At 44.2% G+C, this 24,996-nt stretch overlaps 1 protein-coding gene across 1 annotated transcript in view; it reads right to left on the bottom strand.

Moving 5' to 3' along the window:
* The window catches only part of LOC117161352 (uncharacterized), a 257,777-nt gene extending 234,015 nt beyond the window's left edge, over window positions 1-23,762 (bottom strand). The window contains exon 1 of the mRNA XM_033342808.2: window positions 22,526-23,762. The gene's annotated coding sequence lies outside the window, so the exon portion shown is untranslated. The remainder of the gene's footprint in view (window positions 1-22,525) is intronic.
* Between the last annotated feature and the right edge of the window lie 1,234 nt (window positions 23,763-24,996).

Raw genomic sequence — 24,996 nt, 5'->3', positions numbered from 1 at the left:
CGTCGGTGAAGACATATGACATTGCGCAAACATAACTATTATGGTACGGTATTAACAACCAAATAACAAACAGTTCAACAATCAAGTAGCCCAGTGTTGAAGCAACGGACGAAAGCTTGAGAAAAGTGGTAGGTGAAAATGATATATTTACAGAGGTATGATTTCAAATTTTCGAGCTTATTGAGAGGAAAGAAATTAAAACAGTAATGATCGTTCTGGAAATCGTTTGCAGTAGAGAACTCATTTCATTATGTGTTGTTGTAAGAAGATTGAACCAGTCGGTAGAACGACCGATCTCTAAAGCAGAAGACTACTTATATCTGAGAAATCAGACTGAGAAACATATGAAAAGGATATATAATAATAAAGAGAAGAACAAACTTGTACAAAAATGTCTTTAGATCCACGAATATATACCTTTATAAATCCACGTAATTTCCATGAAAAACAACGAACTGATCAATTTACTAAATTAAAATAGATAACAATACATGTAAAATAAAATAAACTCATCCAACTATCAAACATGGGAGACAATGCCTGGCAATGTTTTGTCTGTTACATATCGTCTCTTGTAACGAAAACAAGGGCCGAAAGTTGTTGTTTAGGGCGGACGGAGGAGAACGCTTTCATTCGTTGAGTTCAGTGAGTTGGGAACTAGGCGTTGATAGAAGTAAGTATTGTACTTATCTGTAAAGGGTCGCCTAGCGATGCACAGCACACGCGTGCAGTTCTATTTAATATTTCGACTGGGCATATCGTATATCCAAGAGGCAGTGCACAATTCCGTATCAGGTTCCTTTGTATGTTCGAAGTATAACCATCATAATAGGCCTGTCCCTTGCTCTCTATCCGTGCGAGAATACAATTGCTCGGGGAGGTCGTCTCTGTACGAATGCCATTGATTGCACAAGTGGCGCAACTTGCATTCTCGAGTGGTAATTGGTCAGGCTGTGCGGGCTCTGTGGCTTGTTGCGCGATGCATCTTGGGTTTATCGACCTCGGAATGTGGAAATTGGCTTCGCTTACGTCGAGAAAAGTATTATAGATCCTTCAACCATTACGCCATTCGTCCTTTCTTCGTCGGCGAAATATAAGGAACCGAAAATGGCCAGCAAGACGCGATTTAGACTTCGAGCGCCTACTGAGTCCAGGAAATCACTGGGAGAAACGTAGGAAAGCAAATACGAATATAATAAAAGACACTTTATACAGAATCACAGAAAAATTGGCTCGCGATTCCTTCCATTCGCCTGTTAGCCAGATATTCATCGAATCGAAAGTCGGATATTATTTCCAGAACAGTAGTTAACGCACAAGCTTGTCGATGCACGAAAACAGAATGCACCGAAAGCACGATTATCGTGGATAACAATAAAAATACGAAGCAGGAAGTTGGCATTAAGCTCGGCTCTGTGCTCGCATGAAATATTTTGACAACTGGCTTAGTTCGCTGCCACTGAAAAATTTCCTTAACGCTTGAGTTCCGGCGCGAAGAAATTTTTCTATTTACGCAGAGAATATTCATGCACGCTGGCTACTCGACCTATTTCACTGCACATTTCGGCATCCTTCCGAGGCAGCTGTATCCGGTCGAAATGGTCGCAGAAAATATCACGATGAATTTACTTCATCGGTCGAGTTTTCATCGTTACATCCACCTTTCCGTTTCTAACCGCAGTGTATAGTAAGTAAATACTTGCAAACGATATGGAAACTTTTCGTAAACGTTTCTCTCTTCCTATTTCAACACACCAAAATGCTTAGGTTTGCAACGATCTCCTTGTGTTCGCATCAAGTATCTTGCGCTTAATATAGAAGCCAAGCAGCTGCGATATAATTTTGCATTATCAAACATCGCATATATAAATAATCATTTCCTTGTCTATTTGCATTTCGAGTTACAAGATATTCATCGAAATAATTCCAGATTTAGGAAACGCCTTACGTGTAAACCTTTTCGTTTCCGAGCACCCAGTGTATAGAAAACGTTCGTGCAAAAGTTCTCTCGCGTGTCCCCCTCCCAAGTATAGCCTAACTATGCCATACATACAGCCAGGTTCCTGTAAAGGCATTTAGAGTGGCGATAATGACGCCTACATTTTACCCTTCGTCGAAGAAACCCAGTGTTTCGGACTATCTAGCGAGCCATTTTTTTCAGCGTAATTTTCTGCTACCTAATCTTGTTGATAAGTCAACAATGATCACGACGAGATTAAGGCCGCTGCTAATGAACAATAATTACGAGCGTTAAACGTTTAAAGAGAGGAAGGTAGGGGGCGTGAGCGAGGAGTAATTTCACCGTTGCCGCTTTAAAACTACAAATTCAACCGAAATTTATTCCCCGTAAACCGGGGGCTGCTAATTACGTTGCCGGATAACAAAAATATAAATTCGTTGAAATTAAGTTGCACGTAGGAACAGTAAGAGTGCAAATAAGTAAATACGGTCGCTCGTTAATTCAGGTTTATTTCCCTTATATGTCGGAAAGGATTAATATTGTTCGTATGATTTAACCGACCCTGAAAAATGGCCCTGTTATTTTTCATTATCATTCTCGGGCTGCTTAGTCGCCTTTTCTTTTGTTCCTTCCAACCGCGTTTCAAGCCGCACCCCGTTGAAAATCAAAGACCAACGCTGCAGGGGAAACGTCGATGTCATCTAATTACATTAATAAGAAAAAAATATGATCATTGCGACGCGATGCGATGATTGCGCGCTTCCTCCAATTAATTTCACGCGATTGTATACACGGGACTCTAATTTAAATGAATAAATTACGTCTGCGCCTCCGCTTAAACGGGTCGTCCCATATTTATGACCGCGTCAAATACATATATTATCGTTACTCGTCGTCCAGCCAGCAGGAAAATTACAATTTCAATGACGAACGTGTAAATTATGAAATAATTTGGCCTCATCGTAGATTATTGCATTCGTCCGTCCGGTCGTTAAACATTGGCCCTGTTGCTTGTTCAAAACGCGACCGTTGTCGTTCCGTCGAGGAGTCCCGATTACGATATAAAGGCTCCGGTGGTAATTCGTCTAACGTGCAAATCGTTGATCCGATTTGCGTCGAGTGACCAGGTCACAGCGTGAACCGCCGCGGTCCTATTTTACTTACTCGAGAGCGTGCGACCACTTCCACGATGAAATCGCTAGATAAGACCGCTCGTTTCCACGTGCTTTATCAAAATAAAGGATACGATATCGTGGTTAAGGTAGTTACAGCTCTACTCGCCTTAGTCCGTGCGCTCACAAAAAAAATTGTTCGCCACACGAACCTTTTACCTCGGTTATTCAACACAACTCCGACGGAATATCTCTATACATCGCGAGAAAGGTGGAAGTTCTGTATTGAATATAAACGGTTCGAGAAATAACGAACAAATATTGGAAATCCGTAGCAGAAGCATTAGAGGGAGTGACAAATGGTGTAATATTTTCGTAACCTTTACGCCTCGTAGAAACAATCAAATCTCTCGTACGTTCCGTCGAAATCGAGTCACAAGGTGCGAGCTCTGAACCACCGCTGTGGTTGCAAGTGTATCGCACGTACATGTGACGCATGCACGCCGCTATAGGCTGCAGCTTGCATGGAGCCATTGCATGCACCGCGAGATTGCATAATGACATAATATTCATAGCGGTGCCGTTATGCTCGCGACCGAGTAGGTAATAAGGGTGTCGGGGAGAAAGACGAAGCGAAAGACGGTCTAGAGAGAAGGAGGAGAATCGAGGAGCTGAGAGGGAGGAACTGAAGAGGCGGAGAAGATAGAAGGTAAAATGGAGAGAAGGAGAGAGAGAGAGGGAGAGGGAGAAGAGAAGAGAAGAGAATCTCGTTCCTGATGGAAAGGAGAACGAGCCAGTTGCTGAATATACGAAGGCAGAAGCTGAGGCAGGTGACGGAGGTTATAAAGGTGGTAAGAGAGAGAGGGAGAGAGAGAGAGAGAGAGGGGGGGGGAGAGAGAGAGAGAGTGAGTACATTGGAAGGGGAGCGAGGCTGACGGACGGCGGACACATTTTTAATTAAGACAGTTTCGAGGCGTAATTAATTTTACGACGGCGCTACCTAACGACCGGTCTTTTGCCTCCCACCTTTGCTCCCTTACCTCTTCTTTTCTCGGAGTAACTCTACTTCGAGCTTCCGCAACGTTTCCGTCGATTCTGCACCACCGCCAGAATTTCCACCCGGCCGCACCGTCGCTTCCCTCTTCGCCGCTTTTTAATAACACTGTTTTCGTCCCTAGCTGCCTCTCGTAAGCGACACCAGCTTCTTCTACTCCTCCGCCATGGTGTTGCCGGCGCGCATCATCACTTTCCTTTTCCGCTCTGGCTTCTCACGTTCGCTCGTGTCCTCTCGCCGCGCCAGCAAACTTTTCGAGCATTTTGTTGGCTCGAGTAGAGTCGCGCATCTGGAGCCCTGCTGCACACCTCTAGCCGTCCCCGACTATCCTCACCATCGCACACATCTTGACAGTTAAGAACGCGCTATCCAGCATCGACCATTGTTTTCCAGCGTTTATTTCCCACTGATTCCACCGAGACTGTTAAGGGTGTAGCAGCGAGCTTGATAAATTCCAGCAGAAACAGCCAACTTTTCTCGCGGAGGAAGCAAAGTTCGGACAGATAGAAAAGAGCCCCGTATCACCGTGTATTTTTGACTTTTTATCTCGCACCATCTTTCCGTAACAACATGCGCGCACCCCGTCGAACGACAAGAACGAGGTCAAAGCATAAATTACCGAGCGTCAGGCGATTTCTCTGCATCCTCCGGAGGACGCTGTCTCTCCGCCATCTATTCCCCTGCCCTGGCTCCTCCATCCCAGTCCATAGACCCTCCTTCTGCCAAAAATCGAAGGAAACTTTCATCCGCGCCCCCCGTGCAACGTCCTGGATTTATAGCCACCACAAATTACGTGTTGTGCCGGAGAAAAATATTCCTCTTCTTCGTCGAGCTGTTGGAAGCTTGGATCTTCTTGCGAAACTTTCTTCTCAGTTACTTAATCGAGCCAAGAGATGTCTACCCATCCGATCGAATTAAATAATTCTCGTTATAGATATTCTGTTCCAGCCGAAAAAGTGGTTAGTACGAATTTCATTCGATAAATAGGAAACACTTCTTTCAGTAAGAAATCTTTCTTTGAGTAAAATGTCTATGATCTTAAGCGAACGCGCATTGTTAACTCACGCTAGAAAATACTCTTAATAAAGTATTCGTACACAGGCGAGCGTCTAGTCTTTAAACATTGCAACGAGTAGTGGACGAGAATGTCGTAAACAACCCCGAGTGTCGTCCCAGAAAAAAAAAAAAAAAAAGGAAGAAGAAGAGAACGTTGAACGCTCCACTCCGCGGCTTGGAGGTTTTTAACGATTCACCCTTTGTAGTCTTCTTACGACACCGTAACGGATTATCGTTTTTTCAACGAAAATTTCAAGATAAAGAGACGAAGCGGAATGGATAGACGGCCGAGAAGAGGAAAGCAGGCTGACGCTCTATATTCGTGGCCAAGTTACTGTATTATGCATAATAATCCACGAGCGGCCGCATTGAATTAAAAATGTTAGAGAAGCTTCAGCAGCCATCTCTGGTGCTACGTGCGGTAAAATATATAAAGCGTATTGACGTAGACTGCGAACGATAAAGTAATAAGATCAGCGTCAGCGACTGACCTGTCTGCATAATTTTAGTCGGTCGTTCACCATCGTGATCCTCCCGTGTCTGGAAGGAACCGCGATGAACGTACATTAAGTGCCGTATATTAAAATCAGCCGGAAGCAAACTCCTCTCCATTCCTTTTTCGGTAATTTGAATTTAAACGCTATTTGCTACCACAACGCTTCGCGATTTATTTCCGTAGAATAACGTAAAATGTATAGGGTGTATCTTAACCTCCCCTCTCTTTCTCTCGCGAGTTTCTCTTATTTTTTATTACTTTTACGACCACTCTAAAATTCTACGTGCTTACGCGCTCCCGTCTCGTAATAACCATTAAAAGCACCAACGAAATGTTTTTCCTCGTCTAGGTATAGTAAATTCCTCCTTGCCGTTACACATATCCTCGCGCGTTTTCTAAAAGTGTTTTCTAACACGCTGCTTCCTACCTCGTCCGACCTCGAGTGGAGAGTTAATTACGCGCACGCGGGAAAAAATCTATAGCGCGGCTAGCCAGGCAAGACGCGCGAGTTTTTCTTCTTTTCTTTACGGTCAGCGCTAGTAATTCAGCTGAAATAACGGTCGACGGTCCGTCGGTTTATCTGGCCATTAAAGAAAACGACCTGTTAACGGACGTGCACGCCGCCACCAACCGCTATCCAATAAATGTCCTGCTAAACACCCGGACCTGCCTTACGTGTCTATCCTGTCATCCACGCGTGGAACAACCATATCATTTACCATCTCTCGAGTCGATCGATAACAAAACCACGTTCCGATCGTAATCTCTTTATTTTTCTCCGGGGGTACGTCCGATACTTCGTATGTCGTAAACTTTTCTCTGACTTGTATATGTATCTCTTCGATTGCCGTCGGAAGGAATATCTTCTCCACCGGATGCTTCGTATAAAAGGACAGACAGAATGACACATCGACGGAGAAAAAAAGGCATTTGCCCGTTATTTCGTTCGAGGGTTTCGCGCGATTTAACCTCTAACAGATACTTGCCTCGCGCGAACCAGTGACAGTCTTGAACTAACTAAATTACGTGCAATGCGTGTGATTATTCGAAACGACACGTTTCTTAGTACTTGTGATCGAGTCGTGAGTAGAAGTTCTTTTCATATATAATGGAGAAATAGTGATACGTAAACCAGGGCAGTTTATCACCATGTTTCGTGCATGGGAATAGTATGCAGGTTGCTGCCAAGAGCAAAATGTAAGCGCCAACAGGAGCATCAAGTCACCGTCGGGTCCTGCAGGATAATATTTAGTATTCCCGTGGCGTCGACTGTCGCGGCTTATAATATTTCGCGTCATATTAATATTCCAGAGGGATGCTAGCCATGCAGGCGACAGGAGAGAGGGCGTCCAGGAGGACCGGGACGACCGGTGCAGCTATTGCAGCTACCCAGTGCCGTATCTTGCTAATGCTGATATCGAGATTTTCGTCGCTATACTTTACCAAGACGAAAGGAATAAATAGGCGTAAAGATACATTGGAGGAAATCTGGGAATATTTAGTAACCTCGTATGATTAAATCTCGGCACTTTATGCTCTTCAAAATGAATACCGTAATCGATTAGGGCAGACTGTAGGATACTTAAATTTAAAAACAGTGGATTAAGTATACAGCGCCTACAAGAAATACTATTTGCATATACCCTCGTTTTCCAGCAAAGCGTTTTTTAATTAAATACATATTATACTTTATTTTCATAGTACTAAATTTTTATACTCGTATGAAAGTATAATTAAATAATAGGAAATTTTATATACGTAAAACTATTTAATTAGTATTGACATAAACGTTGTAATAAATACAATAATGTACAAGTAATTTTTGTAGTCTCTATAGTTCTTAAACTAGGATCCTTATGTCTTATCAGATCTCAAATTCTGACAGTGTTGTCAGAAAGATTATAACGATGCAACTATTTTCTCAAGCATTATCTTAGGACTAAAGGACTTGCATTACCCTCGAAAGTTGAAAGCCGAGCGAGAGAAGTTTCTCGAAAAAGTTATTTCCACTTATTTATACACATGTTCTAGCAACTCGATTATCCGAATCGCGATCGGTTAATCACAGGCATGTAAATAATTACACGCGCAAAAAGCAAGAACAATATTTATCACCTAATCCGCAATTTTTCTTTCCACATCGAACACGCAACAAAGGCGGCACTGCCGAAGCGCAAACATTATCTAAATGTTAAAACAATGAATCGATCGTTTCGCCTGGCACGCAATAAATCGCTTTCGTGCGCCTCCATCCCTGGTTGTGACGAAGATGCAAAATCTGTGGCGGGTAACGAGCCTGGCCGAATCAATTTGCGCAAAGCGGTTTGTAAATGAATCGAATATCCAGTATAAATCATCCCTAACAAAGAACGCACCGATACGTCGTTCGCGCACCCCGCCGTGATTACAGCCACTCCTCCTCCTCGGTTTATCGCTGATCCTTCCCTTCCCTACTCTCTCCTGCTCTACATCTTCTCTCTGTAAGTAAATAAACCTTAGCGACCCTGCTAGGATGTGTTTGAACGCGTCTCATGAGCACGTGACGATGTCGTAACGTCGTCAGGGTGGTTAAACGACCGGGAACGACGTCTTTAACGAGGCACTCCCTAACTAGGTCGGTGAATCGATATCTCGCTGGTGAAAAATCAATTTTTAGGTCAACCTCTTAATCTTTTACGACGTATATCATCAAGATTTATGTCGAAGACCGTTCGTCCGATTAAATGAAATTAATAAGGCTACATACACAGAGAAAAATTTCGCTTTTGAAGAAAACAACGCTATCTTTTGACAAGCTGTGACGCTAAAATTGACCTTGGATCGTAGATAAAGCGAGAGAGACAGGAAATGAAAGCTGTCCGACAGACGGGAAACGCGTTACTTACTCGCTATTTCCCTCGATCGTTCCCTTCCTTCTTACCGTCGCAATTATCAATTCGAAATCGTGACGCGAATCTAACCAGCCGAAAATTGATTCCGCAGCGGTGCGCAACATCGGAGCCGTTTAAAGACGGGCTGGGATGCGGGGGTGGAGGTTTAATAAGGAGAACGAGAGAGGAGTGCCGGAATGAGAGAAGGCCAAGAGGGTGAAAACGGTGGCGCGAGGAAGACGCCGAAGCCGAGAGTGGATGGAGAGATTTAAAGGGAGGCAAGCAACGGAAGGGACTGGCTCGCGGTAGACGAAGCCATTTACGGGCACGTAAGCGGTTTCCATTGTCTATGGAGGTATAATGGAGTAATCTCGCGGTGATGCGCCGCCGCCACCGAGGCCGATAGTCAAATTACGCGCCTCTTACAAGTATATACACAGAACCGCTATAGCGACCCTTCCGGCCAGGACCGGCAGGGTCAGTCAGCACCGGAATATGTACACCAACCTCTGCCAGTGCCGTAACTACAAAATCGGGGGCACTGCGTTATCGACCGGTAACGCGGTGACCAAGCTAATATATAATTAGCGATATCACGCTGTAATACGAACTCGGTCCGTTTGTGTCCGAGCCTCTGCACTTACGGCTATTGAGTTTCTACTCGTGATTGAGCCACGAACGCTCGAGCATCGGTACACGCCATTGTGTACGTTCGACGTGTTACTTTGATTGCGCGAGATATTTCTGAACTAAGCCCCGGAGAAACGAGAAAGAAAGCTTCCACGACGTTAATTTGTCGACCGAACGACTCGAACCATATGTTTCTATTCCCGCGTCGCCAACTATTTCGCGATTCGCCGTCTCTTTTCTCCGATTCATCAATCACGTCCAACGCGGTTCGAAAGAGGGAAAGATTGCCCGCCGGCTGGTAGGAAATCTTCGAAAGACTGGTACGGTTAAAAGCACCGAAATAGGATGTTCCATTTAGGATAGTGACCACAGAGAAGGAAGGCAATGCGCGCGTATCATACGTAGACCGCACATAACTACGCGCAGACGTACATCTTTCTCATGACCGTTAACGAGTGTTTGTGCAAGGTACACAGAAACGGGAGTCGGTGTGTGTGTGCGCGCGCGATGGTTACAGCGATATATCATCGCACGTCCAGAGTCATAACGTGACGCGCAACACGCGGGCGCATCAGTCATTTAGCCGCAAATGGAATCTGCTTCCTTCCTCTTGCAGCGTTTCCGCGCCTTGTACGCGGTATTTTGTACGTCCACCAACATTGTACGCGTGTATGAGTGCGGTTATTCGTCCACCGGACAAGAGAAAGGGAGAGAAAGGAAGGGAGAGAGAGCCCGGCGTAACGAGCTGCCACCCAACCAGAAATACCCCTTCCAAATTCGTAAAACCGCCCTCGACGCACCAGCCACGATGTTAATTGATGGCTGTAAGGGAGGAATATCAATAACGATCAAGCCCGTTTATGAACCTATAAATGTTGTTTCGCGACCCGGGTTCATTAGTATTAATCGAGACTAGCTAATACCAAAACCGTCTATCCAACGATGATTTATGTCAAAAGAGACTTCGAGGAAATCTCGATTTAAGGCACAACTTCTCTGTACAACGGACCAATTTCCTCGTTCAATGCAGAATCTTCTAACACGTGATAATTCGCTTTCTACGATCGAGAGGAAAAACAGAGCTGATTCACCGAGTCGGTTATATTATATCTTTGGAACGTTAGAACGGATAAGCTTTGCAAACACTGTGAAATTCATGTCTCGAGTGTTTCGTGTCACGTTCTAAAGGATTATGAATGAACCGATTGGATGAACAAGTCACAACCACAAAGAAAGCGGCAGAACAAAAGCGAGCTAAAGGAATCCTGTGAGGTGAAATGCAAGTTCTTCCGAACCTTGAGCGAATGAGAAATTGTTGGCGCGTTAAAATTCGCACGGCCAAACACGTGCGATAGAATCGAATCCTTCGAGGTGGAAAATTTCACGAAAGGACGACGCGGGAAGCATACGTGGCCCACAAAATTTTCTGGAGACGCCAGCGAGAAGGCAGCTATTGCATCGCTTGCCTCTCTCACCTAGGCGCCGAGCTACTTCCACTTTGAGTCAACGGTGTTTCATCCTTTCACGCCCATCTAGCCCTTTTTCGACTACGCGTTTTCTCCTTCGCTTAATAGACTTTAACGAGTCGCGGAACGTGGCGAGAAGGAGGGAAGAACCGATAGGGGGCGCCGTGGTTAAATTAGAAAACTCTCGGGAGGCCAATACCGGGGGAATATTTAAATTAGGTGAACGCCCCCGCACAAGGGCCTATCCTTAATGAGGTGGATGAACGATCGAGAGTTTTCGGTGGTTTCGCATTCCCTGCTCTTTTGGTTTTGCTTCTTTTCTCGACTGTCAGCGCAAAATCGACCGTGAATTTATCCTAAAATCAATTTACATAGGAAGATCGATTAGAGTTCGTTCGAAACAATTTACACGCCATTTATAATTACACTTTCGTTTAATACCCGGTGATAATAAACGAAAGAATCGATCAGCTCTGATTAACGCGTTCGAGAGAGACTAAAGGATCTCATTCGCGGGACGAAAATTGCGAATTAGACTCCCCTGATACAGTTTTGTTAGGAAAGTGTTATTAGTGTATTAACATGCCACGTTAATGATGCCGTGGGTATATACCACTTTCTATGGTCATGTAAACGTAATAACGTACATCAGCCTACAGTACCCTTGATGATTAATATTGCGCGCTGTCCAACGATAATACTGTTACACTAACGTTACAGTAATTATTCCTACAGCCCAACGGATTATTTTCTATCGAATGAATAACTAGACATGCTGCATTATTAAATTGTCGTAATTCGGCTGGCTTCATATAGTAGTAAAATCCGCGATAGAGCGCTCGAATATTGATATCGTCGATCCCGTTCTTAACGTACAATTTCCGTGAAATATGCATCAAAGTGACGCGGTAAATGACAACGTAAATGGGAAATATCGACTGTTCCACGAACTACGATTTCGACGTTCTTGTATTTTTTATCGAATCTCGTCGAAACGATTGATGATATTTACATTCACGATCAGGAAAGAAGAAAGGGAGTACAGCAACGATATTAAGCACAGAAAACGAATGTTCGCGGCGACGTCGCGCGGGATGGCGGGGGAAGGGGGTGGGGGGCGCGAAAGAAATTAAAGGATCCAATTTAAAGCATCAAACCCGTGTTCAAGAACTCACCGAAGAATCCGACTCTCAATTAATAAGATTAACTTTCGCGACTGCAGTAGCCGCGTTTTGAGACCGTTTCCCTTGGCCTGGTTCGTTATACGTCTAACAGATATTGGATAACCAGGAATAAGGTACGTACACAGATAACACCGAAGCTCCCTTTGCGTTCGAACAAGGTGAGCCAGAGGTAAAGAAGAAAAGCGAAGAGAAACGAAGAGAAGAAAACTAGAATGAAAGGCAGAACGAGAATGAGAACGATCTGAGGATCAAGGAGGTTCCAGGAGCTGGGGAAGCATCTTACGCGATCAGACTTCATAAGCAAGCGGAGCCCCTTCAGTCTTGGAAGGCAAACAACCTTGCACTTCCCCTCACCTCTTCTCGTCCACTTTCCTTTCCTCTACTCGCTTCTCCTCTTTTAACCTCTGGTTTCTCGTGCTTCCACCGTTCGCCCCCGGGACCCACGAATCCTTCGTCCTTAAATCCTCGAGCACAGATGCCGGGGATGTACCGGCGTGCACCCTACGTCGAATCCTCCCCGGTATTTTATATTCACCTCAAATCATGCATATTTAATCGCAGAAACGGCTCGATCTACTTTCCCTAAGAGTTAATCGTACCGCCATGAACCACTGTAAATATCCTTCCTACGAATCTTCGATGCGTCTGCTTTGTTTCTTGGATTTCTCCATTTTCCTTAACATCGTTTTATTTCCGCTATCCCCGGGTTTAAGGAAGATAAAAATACTTTCGACTCTATTTTCTCACATAAATCTTCGTATTTCATGAATCTGTAAAATTATCCAAAGAACACTATGCCAACCATTTTCTTCTCGGAATTTCCATGTCTGAACGTCCGCGCATAATCGTCTCGATTACATGCACTAAATTTGTCCCTGGAACACTTGTTCGGTAGATGGCATCAACTTTTTGCCATCTCCTCGGTAATTTGACAGCGAGCTAAGAAACTTATGGTAACTAAGCGTTATGGAAAACAAGCTTGGTTCACGGTCGCATCGAGTACATAATCAACGTCGACGACCGTTCGTACGTAACGCTTTTATCGTCGGTATAGCGTGACCAATGCAAAATTGGAAGGAAAATAGGCCAGCCGGATGGAACGTGTCGAACTGTCATCGAGAGGACGTCTCGCGCGAACGAATCTGAGCTGGCTAGTCTATTTCTGACTGCGCCTATAGACTATGTTAAACGCGATATCACATTGAAAGACCGGCCGATTCAGTTCGTTGGTGACGAGCAGAATTTAGAATTTCATACGTTTGCTTTATAATTCGGTACGAAATAATTTTAGAACCTTCTGGAATGAAAATATCAATTGATTTAAATTTATTAGTACGTAACCGAGAAAATATAGTTAGTAATCAATGGACGAGTAAAAATCAAACTGAATGAATATCTACGTAAAGTCTGGAATTTGCTAGTCTCTGATAAAAATAGTAATCACGACGTACTTGTTTCGGTAAGACAGCAGGACGAAATGTCATCGAACCAAAGTTTCGCCGTGAAAGCTCGCATAATATGAATGCAATGCAACTGTTCGGATGCCAAGTTCGTTCGGTTAATTTGCGACTAGTAAATACGTAACTATCGACTTTCGGTTCGATGCCAACGATATGTAAATAAGGATGCATGTACATGCGTATCTACGTGTGTTTGCGTATCTACGTGTGTTAGCATATCAATGAAAAAGTCGGTATGAATTTTTAGCGAGACCGGTCGACCACGCGTACTTCAATTTCCATTTGCCTTTTCTGCCTCATTTTCTTTAATCCTGTTCCACTATAAATGCGCACCTGGCCACCATTCACGATCAATCATCCGCGCGAATTATCGAAAGAAATTAGCAGATGTTTCGTCGGGCATTTGCATATGCAAACGGCGAAGAAAACGATACGGTTTCCATTACAGTCACCAGAGCAAATCCTATCGACGTTCTCACGGTCGGATTTGACTTTACTCAACTTACTTATAGAACGCTCGTTCTCCCCCCCCCTTCCCCGCTCCCCCTCATCTGTTCGAGTCACTTAAGTTCTCTCAAAGTAGCTGTACGTCGCGGATATCAAAGAAAGTCTTGTTTTAATGAAACCTAATTATACACGGAAGTCGCGGGACACGTTCGACCCAAGTTTGCATAAACGGACGGATTTGGGACACCTGACGAATAATTCCTAAAGTTCGCGGGATCGCAGCACGATACCGCACTGCTGGATTGATAATTAGTTTTAATTTTCTCTCTTTCTTTAAGAACAGGATTATTTTCTGCTCGTGCAATGAATAACGAATGATGCGACTTATTTTCACATTGGCGTCTAATGGCTTAAGAATCTAATGGAAATAACTTCCAAAACGATGTCATCGGAAAACAGTCTTTTTCACATTCTGCAAGCCCTGGTAAAGATGGTAAGATAGGAGATGCAAAGGAAGAATTAGAAGCGTATGATCGGGGAAAAAGGTGTAAACGCAAGTGGAACAACAAATGGTTGCATGAACCTTTATCAGCCTCTGGAGACGCGTGGTTGTTGGTTTGGGTGGAAAACTACACCGGATATAAGCAATGGATAAGAAAGTTCCGCGGCTCTATGAAAAATGCAACGCTCGAGTTATCGTCGAGGTGAATTTTTCATCGGCGCGAGTCGAGCTGCTGCTGCTGCCGAGCGTTGCGCCGCGTCCCTTCAACGCCGTCTTCCGTTTTAACCCGCTTTTTTTTTCAACCTTGCCCTCGCCCCTTCTTTTTTCTTACTTGTTTCTAACCTAGCCACCTTCTTTCGTGACATAAGCATGGCAAGCGTTCGGGAGAGGAAAGTTTCGAAGTGACCTGCGACGTAGCAAACCCGTGCCGGGAACTTGCTTCTGACATCCCGGAGAAATGCAGCCGAGCGATTTCTCTCCCATATCTATGCACTACGAGAACCTACTTTCCAAACTGCAATACACTGCGAAGAAATTCTTCGGGGAACCATTGTACCGAGAACACGCGATGTCGGTGCATCCGGTGGCAGGAAACCGAGAAAACGTTACCAAACTGCCGATGAAACGAGCGACACGCTTGACTTTTGCCATTTCAACTCTAAACCGAGCATCCGTTTGCAGCTAGCTTCATCAGAGGTATCATTCGATATTGCGATGCATGCAAACTGTTGAGATATTTATTCCAAAGGAACGTGGCCTGAACGCCGTCAATTCTGATAATTCGGTGACACCTTGAAATGTATATTTATTCCGATTTTCATTTAACCTAGTTTCTTCTATAAATTCCACTTCAAGTGACATTTACATTTCAGTGCCATTCAAGCAGTATAAATACCTAAATGATCGATATGATAATAGCGTAGAACTTTCTCTAACTTCGATGAAATCGTGAACTCTGAAAAATCAGCGGTTACCGATGATTCCTCTTCAACGCAACAAATAATACTTTATTCACAATAATGCAGCGTAATACCTAGTTAAAGTTTCTAGATATCGATATTTTTAAACTACAAACAAAAGTAGCAGATTTTTGTTACCAAGTATCATATTTAAGTTAATTCGATTCATTTTATGGGAGATGGAATTTCCTTGCGAAAGAGAAACTTTTTAACAACCATCTTGAACAAAATGTTCCCTACCACATTCTCGTTCGTGATGCGCAAGTATGACTTGACTTACTACGTATTCGAATACCTCCTTAGAAGGGGACATTATTGCGTAAGATAATTAAACGAAGTCACTGGAATGGATAAATTAAATCGTCTACTATTTCTCGGCCCTGTAATTAGTCGTCTACCCAAAGCGCACTGTCAAAGAACACTTCCTACGCTACGTTATCAGGAGACAAGCTGTTAATTAAGTGAACCATTTCGTCTGCCGCTTCAGGTAACAGCTTTCTGGATAACTGGTACACTTTTGTACAAGTGTAAATGTTCGTTGAAGCAGCCATCGCGAGAAGATTAGAAAATTCCAATGAGCGCAGTTGCGAATGGCCTACTAAATGGAAGTGAGTAATTATGTATAAAAGGGAAAAATACGTTCCGAAACGATCGCGAAAGAACAGCCTTGCTTAATTCGAAAACTTTCAGAAACGAAACTGTTAATGAGAATTCTTGTTTCTTCCCGGGGAAATTTCGAAACTAAACCTATTTCAACTACGACCGGCCAAATGCGAGTCTCCATACGTGGCGGAGGTCACGATATAGATTCAGGGACCACGATGTGGATCGAAGCTGAAGAACACTGTTCGTAAGGCTGAATACAAAAAAGAAAAAGAAAAAAAAGGGGGGAGAGACAGAATGGAGGGAGATGGAGGAAAAGAGCAAGAGAGGCTTGTCGCGACCATTGCAGATTGGAAGTATGAGGTGAGGTCGCGGAAGCAGAGATAGGGGAAAGGTTCGAGAGAGGCAGATAGGAGAAATTCTACGGGGCGTAGACGGGATAAGTTATCGTTGTGTCTCAGGATGCACACCGACATTATTTCGTATCTTGCAGGACACTTCGAGCAATGAGGACGTCCTGCAGCGCACGCTGCCGGAATCCATAACGAGGTCTTATCTATCTTAGTCCGGCTTCCTTTTTCCCTTTTATTCTCCTTCTCGCTTCCTTCCATTGCAGCTATTTCCTCTCCTATACTCCTCCGTGCCGAGACGCTTTTGACTAGATCCAACTTATACGCGTGTTTCTCTTTAAATTAGAACTGGCTCCCATATCCCCTACCATTCCGTTTTCTACTATAATTTCTGTCTTGAAATTGACGTCGAAATTTCAAATCTACAGGAAGAATGAAACATTCGCTAGACAACGTGTACCACGAAAATCCAACTGAAACTTTCATCGATTAACGCATCGCGCACGGTCAAGTTAGCAATCGAAGCACAGAGTAATTGCAGGATTCAGATGCAATCAACACGCGTGATTTACTCCTAATATTTCATCCAGCTCTAGATTTACGAAGCGGCGAAGTCTCGTTGGTGAATACGTTTTTCAAGACAAACAAGCATCGATTACATCGCCAACATTGCGAACGTATTTTTCTACGAAATAACAGATGCGGTTCCGACGATATTTTTGCCGTTATGATCCAAAATAGGAAAAATTGGTAACGTGTGTGCGAGAACTCAATACGAGGAATGGAAGATTCGCGATGAAAACGAAAAACAAAAAACTATACCGAGTGATACAAGCATCGCAATATTTCGATAGTCTTCCATTTCCGGCAGCTTTTAAAATAGTAGTGTACGGGCTTGGACGCGGCGACGACCGCATGTTCGTACTTTACGCGCCGCGGACCGCTAATAACAAACCTCGCGAGGTGATTACACGGCGTGATTTCGCGCAGATTGGACGAGTGATTAATTCTTGCGGACAATCCGCGCTACCACCCCCCTCGACAGCCAAACTGTCGCGTCGACCAGAGCAGCCCTCCCGTTTTCCTCTGTTCGTCGCCGCCCTCTGTGGATTTGTCGCTCGTACCAACCACGGCAAGGATATTTTAATTCCAAAGCGGCGGCGGAGCGGTTTGGAACGGTTATTAATTCGTGTGTCGAGGGTCCGAGCGCCGGCCGAGCCGGAGATTCCAATGACCAACAACGGGTGCGACGGAGACCGATCGTCGACGATGCTCGTAAAAACAACCCCATTGTTATCGCCGTCCCGTAGCTCGTTTCGCAGTGGGCGGCACTCGAATTGGCGCACGGGGAGAAAACAAAAAGAAACGAGAAGCGAAGTTTCACGTACGCGTCGTAGCATGCGAGCTGTTCCTCGTTGTTCCTCTCCGCTTCTCTCCGCTCCTCTCCGCTCCTCTCCGCTCCTCTCCGCTCCGCTCCTCTCCACTCCTCTCCACTCTATTCCACCTGCTCTTCCAGATATACACACGTATGCAAAAGGCACGTGTGCCGATCATGCCCTCCCGTTATCGCGAAACGGCCACCGCCGCGCGATTCCACCAGTTTCAGAAACTTCTATGGGAACGAAACTGGATTGATTTTTCACCGTCGTTTTTCGCGGTGAAGCTACATTTTTCGGCCAAAACGACACGAAAACACGGAAACGATTTTATCCCCGGTATAAGACGGACGTGTCGTTGTTGCTTTCAATCATTTGAAAACCTTTGTGCCTTCCAACCGCGTTCCAAATTTTTCCATTTCCAATCATCACGGGAATCGCTTAACGAGCCAAAATTCATGCGAAAATTCGTACTCGGCCGTCGCGCGGTAAAACATACTTGAACTTTACGCGCAACATTGCGCATCGCGTTTGGAAATATCGTCGATTGTTATTTTCCCCGTGGCGGGGTGGAGATTCAATCGGGACAGTGGTCAGGTCATACGCGAGAGAATATAAATTTCGAAGGGTTGAGCGCTCTTTTTGGTGCTCTCGTGTGTTCTTTTATATTCAACGCGTAACAGTTGCACGTAATGCTTGCATGTTACGCTTGGATGGATGTAGGTGCGAGTACGTCGAAACGAATGGCGGCATGCGGTATGCGGGATCTCGCGGAGGAGCGCGATTCTTTTGGATTGATTAATACCCGGCCACCCTTCGAAACTGTTTTGCGACCCTTTTTCTCTCTCGGCAGGGCAACTCGTTTCGCGACGACAGACTCATCTCCGATTTTATGCCTCGTTTGAGGGCGCACCGGCTAACCCCTGCCTCTCCTTTGCTTCGCTCCCTTCAGGACACGCCAGGACGGACCCTCGTTGCAACGCCGCCGTCCGCCATGAAAATCACAGGCCACGAGACTCGCGGGGAATGCTCTATTTGGTATTTAAATAAGCGTACGTGTACGCTCGCCTTGTCCCGTAACCGTATGGGACAAGTTCACTGAGCTTCTTTTCGGGAAAACCGGTTGGGGGACCCTGTCCCTTCGATATTTATCACGAGGGAAAGGGCCTGGTCAATTATACCATGGCTGGTAAATATGCTAATCCGAATGACGCCAACCATGTATCCAAAGATAAAAACAATCGTAAAAGCCATAAACGCCGACACGTGCGTTTCTCTACTTCGATCGATAGATAACGCGTTATCGATAGATAACCTGTGCGTTTTATATCAGTGTTTTATTTTAAGTTATTTTAGGAACATGTTAACAGATAAATACATTGGCGCACAAAAGTGTTTGGAGACCCATCTTAAAAAGCTTTCATGTTCACATTATATGAGTCATATAAAACATTTTGAAATTTCATTAGCACTATAATGGGACACAACTGTCATGATGAAATGGTGTAAGTCATATTCTGTTTCCATACAATAGCGTTTTATATCTATTATCATAAAAAAAACATTATATTTTTTCTAATAACATTTAGCATTTCTAATAACATGTTTTCTAAACGTTGTGCGTAATAAAGTTGCTACTTAATTAATTATTATGAAACTAAAGGGATGACACCTGTGAAAGTTGTAACACGTAACGACTACATTCAAATTTCTGGAAATCTTGACTTACACCACTATAATTTTTAAAACCATGTACAAAACAAAGAGTGACTTGTAAAATTCTAGCGAGACGAAAAATTGTGCTGACTTTATAGTTTTCTTTCAGGATAATTCAAGTGCACAGCAAAATGAGGAAAAGCTATAGAACCTACTCGGGGAAACTTTCGTTACAACGCTATCGTGTAAGGATATAATTTTCGTGTCCGGTGAATGCATGCTTCGAAAAGCGGGACAAATTCTTCGCCAGCAAAGAACACGAGCAGCTTACTTTTCGTCTTTGGCTCGAAATAAGTTTCCGTTCTTGTTATTAAGACCGCGGAAGCAATAAGAACAGCGAAGCGAAGCGCGAGAAGTTTACCTGCGTTGCTTGTTAAAAACGTACCGATGAACAGATTATAAGAGGTCATGGGAGCCGATCGATTTCTTGTGTGTGTAGTGTTGGAAAAGAATAGGTGAACGTTCCATGAGAACGTAGAGAGAAAAAAAAAAGAATATCGGAATGAAAGAACGGTTGGTCGATCTGTTCGAAAACAGGAGGAGAAACGATATCGTGCGAGTGGTTAATTCAGCGATTTCACCGATAACGGAAACCCTTGAAAATAAAGTTGCTAGCTTTTCTGGGGAGACACGACCAAGTCAATATTGTCTTACCGTGCTAAGCGCGCTAAAGTACACCGTGAGAGCTGTGCCGTGCAGGAAACTTTATATATCTCAGTGCGTAGTTGCGAACAAACTTGACAGAATCCAACAATAAGGCAAAGTTCCGTCTCTTCGTTGTCTCCTTCTTCAGCCTTGACTAAAAATAAATACACCGTAACCTCATCGGCTGCGTCCCCGACGAAAAGAGACCCTGTGTCGTCCGATCAACTGCAGCCACGCATCATTTTCAACGACAAGAAAAAAATAGCCACGACACCCAAATCCCTAAATCCATTGCTTGAAATATGTCTTGCTCTGAAACGAAGACGATTACGAAACGTTTCTCTGATTCGTTGTGAGCAACGTGATGTAATCGGTACACTCGTAGAAAGTATTTTGGTATCTCGTAGGAACTGAAGGACTATTGTCAAACTATTTTCACTATAATCTTTGGAAAAAAGACACGTGTGTTGAGAAAACACGGCGTTAAACATACCGTTCTCTTTTAGCCCGCTTTCGCGATAAGAGCATTATTTTCTGAGATTCATGCAGTGCACGGAATAAAATATTTTTCTGTATAAAAGAGGATTTTTCATGAAGATTTCATTATTAATGAAAATTTATGATATTTTCAACAATAGGTACTTTATTGTACGGTAAAAGATATTAATATAGCTTTACTCCATAATATATTCTTTGGAATATCGAAATGCTCATATGTAGATGGTAACGTATGTTTCAAATTTCAACATTGTTATAAAAAATACTATCGTATTCGGAATTTTTGTCTGGACTAATCTCATATAAGATTAAACCGATCGTGTCTAGCCACTAAAAATCTTTAATTGTTAAAGTAAGGAATCTTTGCGACAATGATACTAGTCGCCTAACGACTCGAACGTTATTCCAAGATTGTAAATATCGCGTTAATCGAGTGAGCTTAAATTCGAACGTAATCCAGAAGAGTTCGCGCATTTTATAGTAATGTTGCTACGGTCGAGAGTTTGTCGCGTTCTCCTCGAAGGCAATAGAATCTGGCGGGACTTTTCAGAAGTATGTAACTTTCAGTGACTCGACTATGGCCAGGAATAAAGTCTCAAGTATCCGGTACTCGACTATAGCCGTAGAACCCCGCTGCGATAAAATCTAATGAGACGTCGGAGAACTCGAGAATCCCACGAAGAACGAAATTACAGATTCTCTACCCTATATTTTGTCCGCCTAACGTTCGACGTCCAATCTTTTATTAACGCCCTGCCCGAAATCGATTTTTCAATTCCACCTAGACTCTAAGCGTGGCTCTCATGTGACGCAATCGCCTCTCTTTCGAGAAATGTTAATCTACGATAGTGGTATCTCGATCAATGCGCCGTTTAACTCACTCTCAGATCCGCGGAGACCGTTCGAGGTCCCCTTGAAAGACGTTCAGTCAAAGCAGACTGATTGCATTTGTTTCTCAGATGCAATCCTCCCATCTTAAAAATTGCATTCAAGATGGAATACGTGGAACATAGCCTGCTAGTTTATTCTATATAATATATATAAATCCTGGAATATTCTACTCTCACGCTACAACCGAGCCGATTTTGCCGAGCAAAATAAGTCAATTGCATCTTTTTCATTCGTCTTCCGGATATAATAATCTCTTTACTTGTAAATTGAAGTAATGAACGATGTTTTTTTTTTTTTATTAGTGAATCATTTCTATTAGAAATAGATAATATTCGTTCATGCCAGAACTAAAATTAAATCAGTCTTACTAAAATTGATTTGCCTTTATTAAATTCCAATCCTATAATTGTAAAAGTTTATGGTTTAATAGATTAATATCACAGCATTCTTATTTAATGTTACGGGAGAAAAGGACGCGTCTTTTGCGAGACGATAAGGGAGAACAGAAGAGAATAGAGAATGCGCCCGCATGATATATCGCTTTCCTTTGTCGAATGTTCTCCGTGCACGGCTGGCCGGCGTATCGTTCACATTAGCCTCTTTACGATCGATTAATTCCTCGGCTGCGGAACAAAACATCTCGCCGTGTGAACGATCTACAAAGTCGCCGGCGGCGCTCTGTCACGGGCTTTGTCGACGCGTTTAGACGGCAAAGTGCGCGATAAAAATACCTCCATAAAAACTACGATATCTCGCCCAACAATTACCACTGGCGGTCGATCTCTTCGACTGTGGCTCTGATTCGTAAGTAAGCCTAACCTAACGTAACTTCGTAATACCGACCCTAATCAAATGGAATTTACACGCGCGAATACGGTCAATCGTTCGGTGAATCGAGCTTAAAACAATTCAAGCCGTAAGTAGAGTGAATTAGCTCGAACGAGACGACACCTCTCGTACGAGTAGCGAAGATGTCAATGGTCGTGTTCCTAGTTTACACGAGCGCCGTGCGAATTATCGGGAGCTGGAGAGGCTGCGATTCTCGAATTAACGAGCCTGGCTCGCGTACTAATGAAAACGTACAGTTAAATTAGCAGCATCGACCATTTGGTCGTACGCCAACCGGGTAATTTACAAGTACAATAATTTCGGTGCAAAGTTCAAGCCGGGATTAGTGGAGAAAGCCCGCGATGGCTTTAACGAGTCGTGTTTACCAAAACAAGAAAACAACGGAGAAAGTGTTTACTTACTTTTCGAGGATCGGCACGCGCGATATCGACGAACATCCGCGAGCAAGATAACCTTGTTGATGATTCCAGGGAGTAGAAATGAATCTGGTATAGAAGGCCCAGGGTAGAATAGCCAAACAAGGTAAACGGCGACAAAAAGCACCAAAATAAACAAACGTTGATCGTCACGTGGCACACAGAGATACGCACAATGGGAATCCAGTGACCGATTCTCTTCCACGAATAAACAAAACACTGTGAGCGTACGGCGGCCGATCAACAACGTTCCTTTCGCTCTCGTTTGCCTTTTACCTCCGTTTACCCCGCGCACTGTCGAACACGAATCACTTTTTGACGTGTTTTCTTATTCCTTGTTGACGACTGGAAATCGTAGTCCAAACAAGCCAGATCGTTGCTGATATTTTGGCGGGTTTCCTCGACCTGCCGCTAGAGTATCGCTTCGACTCTCGATCTCGCGCCGCTCCGTTTTGTCGTCGACTGCTCGCATCGATCGTATCGATCACGTTACGCGGCACGCGACCGTCAAAAGTGGCGCAACACGACCGCACACAGCTCTTCGCAAATTCTTTCGTCTCAGTGGTGTAGTATGGGGAAAAGCGATAGAACGACAAACAACAACAACAACGACGACGACGACAACGACGATTGAGAAAGGACACGAGTTAAACGCTTATTCGATGGGAAAAATCGTCGCGGCGAGTGGTCGTGCACGAGTGTAGCGAGCGTCGAGAAGAGGTCGAGAGAGAGGAACGACCGACGCGGCGACGGTCGCGTGTTATCGATTCGTGGCCGTGGAAAGCCGGCGAGGCAGTCGAGATAGAGAGAGAGAAAGAGCGAGAGAGAGCTTTTTCTTCGCGTTCTCTCCCTCTTCTCCCCGCTCTCCTGAATCCTCACTCTCTCTCTCTCCCTCCTTCCCTCTCACCCTTCTTTGCGAACCTCGTGCGACGCGGTCACCGTACCAGTCCCACAGTCCGAGAGTAGCCAGTATATAACACCACTCTCCCTCTCTCTCTCTCTCTCTCTCTCTCCCTCCCTTTCTCTCTATCTCCCTCTCTTGTATCCGTAAATCGTACGATCGAGTATTGCCTCCAACCGATGATCCTGTCCTGTGTGTTATTTACGACAGATCGAGACTAGCTCTGTGTGTTACGCTATCAACGGCGACAACGTGCGTACCGATATGACGCGTACGTACTACGGAAGACAGGACGCGTCTCCCTCGAACGTCCGGGTCGGACTGAGCGTGGCAGGGCGAACTGGAGACCCATGGAGTCGTTCGAGGTACCGACTACCCCCACCCGGAGGAGCCACGCTTCGGCTTTCCCAACCCTCGTCAACCGCCTTCCCCTCGCAAACCCCATCCGAACCTAGCGATGGCCATTCGATATTCTCTATGTCGCAAGTTTTCGAGCAATTTACTAGTACGAATGTTCGAATCGCTTCGAGCACTAGTCGAGTTTAAGTCTCTCCAACGGGATCGTCGATCTACGGGAATTTAAAACACTCGAACGTCTCCGAAAACCGATAATTTTTCAAGCTTTATACACGAAGTAGCTTATTATTCTTTTTGTTGAAAAGACACTATCGTTATAATAGTTCTAAGCTATGCGCGCACACTAGAGAACACCACTGTCGCGCTACAGTTTTGTCGCTTTCGCTCGCATCGATTGAAAGTTCGATTTCTTCCTTCGATTTTGATAACAAAACAGTCGTTCTGCAGTCGCGTCAATCCGCCTACATTGTCGCTCGACAAATTGTCGATAGTGCGAACATAGCCTAATGGATTATGTCCATTATACACGTTTATTATTAACAAAGGTTAGGATTAAAGTTATCATCGAAACATTCGAATATTCCGAAAATCTTTACGGTTTTTAAATAATTCATTATTTTTAACAGAGTATTTATATTATATAGTATCTTGAACATTCTAAAAATTTTTGAAATTAAAGTAACACTTCCAATTTAAAATTTCTATCGGATGTTCAAAACCACTCGAACTCGCTTAAACACATCGCTACAGGCATTCTATTCTTCTATGTTGTCCTTTTCTCTTTTCCTCCAGCTTCTGCTTTCCTCTCCCTCTCCTTTTATCTCACGATCTTGCTATCCCTACCTACATTTCCCTACCCTTGCGCGTTGCTTCGTCCCTCTTTTCCGTCGCTTTCTCCTTCCCTCTCTCACTGCTACTCTCCCGAACACTGGCGTACACTCTTGGTGCTGGCACCCCCCCCCCCGCCCCTTCTCTCTTCTCTACCAACCGTACTCCGTCCCATTCCCATGCTTCGGTCCTCGTCGTGGCACCTTTCGTCCTCTACTTCGGGGGTTTAAGGCCCGTTCAGTCTCAATGTTTTCAATTTTTTTTATTGATTTCGTTTAAAACAACACCTGTTTTTCCCACATGTAGGCGCGTAGCTGCACCGATGTTTTCTTTCATTTGGAGAGGTTAACTTTTGGTTTCGCGCAATACA

The sequence above is a fragment of the Bombus vancouverensis genome, chromosome 18 (assembly GCF_051014615.1).
Source record: "Bombus vancouverensis nearcticus chromosome 18, iyBomVanc1_principal, whole genome shotgun sequence".
In the NCBI taxonomy this organism is placed as follows: domain Eukaryota; kingdom Metazoa; phylum Arthropoda; class Insecta; order Hymenoptera; family Apidae; genus Bombus; species Bombus vancouverensis.
The sequence above is the reverse complement of the archived record's forward strand: the minus strand, read 5'-3'. Positions and strand labels throughout refer to the sequence as shown.